Here is a 4,873-nt window from a genome sequence, read left to right on the forward strand (position 1 = left end):
TGAGCCCTGCAGCAGGCAGGGGCAGAGCAGCTCCCCCAAGTGCTAACACCTGAAAATCAGCGCAACAGGCCCCTCCCCCAGAAGACCAGCTAGAGGGACCAGTGATACTCCCCCGTGTTCCAGTACAACTTGTTTTTGGCCACTCTGCACTGAGCAAAATGACTAGAAGGAAAACCTCACTTCAAAAGAAAGAATCAGGAACAGCCCTCTTTCCCACAGAGTTACAAAATCTGGATTACACTTCAATGTCAGAAAGCCAATTCAGAAGCACCATTATACAGCTACTGGTGGCTCTAGAAAAAAGCATTAAGGCCTCACGAGACTTCATGACTGCAGAATTTAGATCCAATCAGGCAGAAATTAAAAATCAATTGAATGAGATGCAATCCAAACTAGAAGTCCTAACGACGAGGGTTAACGAGGTGGAAGAACGAGTGAGTGACATAGAAGACAAGTTAATGGCAAAGAGGGAAACTGAGGAAAAAAGAGACAATCAATTAAGGGACCATGAAGACAGATTAAGGGAAATAAATGACACTCTAAGGAAGAAAAACCTACGTTTAATTGGGGTTCCCGAGGGCGCCGAAAGGGACAGAGGGCCAGAATATGTATTTGAACAAATCCTAGCTGAAAACTTTCCCAATCTGGGAAGGGAAACAGGCATTCAGATCCAGGAAATAGAGAGATCCCCCCCTAAAGTCAATAAAAACCGTTCAACACCTCGACATCTAATAGTGAAGCTTGCAAATTCCAAAGATAAAGAGAAGATCCTTAAAGCAGCAAGAGACAAGAAGTCCCTGACTTTCATGGGGAGGAATATTAGGGTAACAGCAGACCTCTCCACAGAGACCTGGCAGGCCAGAAAGGGCTGGCAGGACATATTCAGGGTCCTAAATGAGAAGAACATGCAACCAAGAATACTTTATCCAGCAAGGCTCTCATTCAAAATGGAAGGAGAGATAAAGAGCTTCCAAGACAGGCAGGAACTGAAAGAATATGTGACCTCCAAACCAGCTCTGCAAGAAGTTTTAAGGGGGACTCTTAAAACTCCCCTTTAAGAAGAAGTTCAGTGGAACAATCCACAAAAACAAGGACTAAATAGATATCATGATGACACTAAACTCATATCTGTCAATAGTAACTCTGAACGTGAATGGGCTTAATGACCCCATCAAAAGGCGCAGAGTTTCAGACTGGATAAAAAAACAGGACCCATCTATTTGCTGTCTACAAGAGACTCATTTTAGACAGGACACCTACAACCTGAAAATAAAAGGTTGGAGAACCATTTACCATTCAAATGGTTCTCAAAATATACCCTAAAAACTACAGAACACTTCTGAAAGAAATTGAGGAAGACACAAAGAGATGGAAAAATATTCCATGCTCATGGATTGGCAGAATTAATATTGTGAAAATGTCAATGTTACCCAGGGCAATTTACACGTTTAATGCAATCCCTATCAAAATACCATGGACTTTCTTCAGAGACTTAGAACAAATTATTTTAAGATTTGTGTGGAATCAGAAAGACCCCAAACAGCCAGGGGAATTTTAAAAAAAGAAAACCATATCTGGGGGCATCACAATGCCAGACTTCAGGTTGTACTACAAAGCTGTGTTCATCAAGACAGTGTGGTACTGGCACAAAAACAGACATATAGATCAATGGAACAGAACAGAGAACCCAGAAGTGGACCCTGAACTTTATGCTCAACTAATATACGATAAAGGAGTAAAGACGATCCACTGGAAGACAGTCTCTTCCATAAATGGTGCTGGGAAAATTGGACATCCACATGCAGAAGAATGAAACTGGACCACTCTCTTGCACCATACACAAAGATAAACTCAAAATAGATGAAAGATCTAAATGTGAGACAAGATTCCATCAAAATCCCAGAGAAGAACTCAGGCAACACCCTTTTTGAACTTGGCCACAGTAACCGGAGAAGGACAAACACTGTATGTTCTCATTCATTTGGGGAATATGAATAATAGTGAAAGGGAATATAAGGGAAGGGAGAAGAAATGTGTGAGAAATATCAGAAAGGGAGACAGAACATAAAGACTTCTAACTCTGGGAAATGAACTAGGGGTGGTGGAGGGGGAGGAGGGTGGGGGGTGGGGGTAAATGGGTGACGGGCACTGAGGGGTACACTTGACGGGATGAGCACTGGGTGTTATTCTGTATGTTGGTAAATTGAACACAAATAAAAATTAATTTATAAAAAAAAAAGTATGTATTTATTTTAAAGTATGTATTTATTAAAGTGAAATACTAAAAACCTGAAGTTTCCAGCCAATTAGGATTTAAGACTTGTTGGCATTTCTTTTTTATTTTTACATTAAGGGTAGATAAAGTATTGTGTTCAGAATTACCTGGATTAGTTTATTTTTTTCTCTGAAATTATGTTCACTTGAAATACAACTAGGTTTATTTGTTTCTGTTTATATTCAATTTTAGAATTATGCCTACATTTGATTTGATTTTTGAATATTTAAAACATTTATGTTTCCACAATAAGAACTACACATGTTATGCTCAGACAAATGTTGTTCCTTCCCTTACTTTTCCCACTTTGTTCTCACCTCAGCTCCATGTATAACCAATTTCATTAGTTTTTTGTTATCTTCTCAAATATTCTTTAAAAAAAGATTTTATTTTTTAAAGATAGATTTATTTATTTATTTATTTATTATGATAGACACAGAGAGAGGGAGGCAGAGACACAGGAGGAGGGAGAAGCAGGCCCCATGCAGGGAGCCCGACGCGGGACTCGATCCTGTGACTCCAGGATCATGCCCTGGGCCAAAGGCAGGCACCAAACCGCTGAGCCACCCAGGGATTCCCAGATTTTATTTTTAAATAATCTCCACATCCAATGTGGAGATCCACAACCCTGAGATCGAGAGTCACATAGTCCACTGACTGAGCCAGCCAGGCCCCTCACCTAAGGTTCTTTTTAGAAAAAGATTTTTGAGAAGCAATCAAGTAAAAAGAATGAAGCATTAAAAATGGAAAACATAACAAAATTGGATGACAGAGCTCATATAAAAAAGGATAGACTTGGTTATTAAAAGATAAAAATTTCAGTTTGGATTACAAAGTTAAACTAAATATAAGCACCAAATAGGAAACACACATAAAAAAAAGTAACCATAACTTGAAGGTGAAAGAATGGTCAAAGATATATCAAATTCACAGAAAAAGAAAATAGAGACTCTAATATTAATAACAGATAAAGATGAATTTTATAGGACAAAGCATTAAACTAGACAAAGAAGGTCATTTTACAATGATAAAAGGGTACAATAGAAATACATACAGATTGTCCCAACAATTCTACATTTAGTTAAGATGAATATAAAGGTTATGAGGACAGTATTGTTTATAATAACAGAAGACTGAATACAATTGCCCCCTGCCCATTTCTTTTTTTTTTTTCTCTTTAAACTTTTGTTTTAATGTGTCTCAAAACTCTGTGACAGATTTTTGGCAAGTTGTTTCCATTAAAAAGTACCGATTTTAAAAACGAATAACTTAAAACTGCCACACATGCACACACACACAATAAAAACAAATGGTCCACAAAACATTCTCCTTTCCTTCTGAAGGTTTTACAATGCAAAAGACTGGCATTAGCCAGTCTTTTACTATTAAACTTAAATGGCCAATTGACACAAACAGTTCTGAGACTGTTCTTCCACCACTGATTAAGACTGGGGTGGCAGGTATTGGGGATAATATTCATTTATCCTTCTGAGCTTTCTGGGCAGACTTGGTGACTTTGCCAACTCCAGCTGCCTTCTTGTCCACTGCTTTGATGACACCCACAGCAACCGTCTGTCTCATGCCATGAACAGCAAAACGGCCCAGAGGAGGATAGTCAGAGAAGCTCTCAACACACATAGGTTTGCCAGGAACCATATGCAGCATCCCCAGATTTCAAGAACTTGGGACCATCTTCCAGCTTCTTTCCAGAACGACGATCTATCTTTTCCTTCAGCTCAGCAAACTTGCCAGCAATGTGAGCTGTGTGACAGTCCAGCACAGGTGCATATCCAGCACTGATTTGGCCTGGATGGTTCAGGATAATCACCTGAGCTGTGAAGCCAGCTGCTTCCATTGGTGGGTCATTTTTGCTGTCACCAGCCACGTTGCCACGACGAATCTTTGACAGATACGTTCTTGACATTGAAGCCTACATTGTCCCCAGGAAGAGCCTCACTCAAAGCTTCATGGTGCATTTCAACAGACTTTACTTCAGTTGTAACATTGACTGGAGCAAAGGTGACCACCATGCCAGGCTTAAGAACACCAGTCTCCACTCGACCCACTGGGACAGTACCAATACCACCAATTTTGTAGACGTCTTGGAGAGGCAGACGCAAGGGCTTATCTGTTGGATGAGTTGGTGGCAGAATGCAATCCAGAGCTTCAAGCAGTGTGGTTCGCTGGCATTCCCATCTTTACGGGTGACTTTCCATCCCTTGAACCAAGGCATGTTAGCACTTGGCTCCAGCATGTTGTCACCATTCCAACCAGAAATTGGCACAAATGCTACTGTGTCAGGGTTGTAGCCAATTTTTTTTAATGTAGGTGCTGACTTCCTTGACGATTTCCTCATATCTCTTCTGGCTGTAGGGTGGTTTAGTGGAATCCATTTTGTTAACGCCAACAATTAGTTGTTTTACACCCAGTGTGTAAGCCAGAAGGGCATGCTCAGGGGTCTGCTCATTCTTGGAGACCCTGCTTCAAATTCACCAACACCAGCAGCAACAATCAGGACAGCACAGTCAGCCTGAGATGTGCCTGTAATCATGTTTTTGATAAAGTCTCTGTGTCCTGGGGCATCAGTGATGGTCACAT

The sequence above is a fragment of the Nyctereutes procyonoides genome, unplaced genomic scaffold (assembly GCF_905146905.1).
Source record: "Nyctereutes procyonoides isolate TBG_1078 unplaced genomic scaffold, NYPRO_anot_genome, whole genome shotgun sequence".
NCBI lineage: Eukaryota > Metazoa > Chordata > Mammalia > Carnivora > Canidae > Nyctereutes > Nyctereutes procyonoides.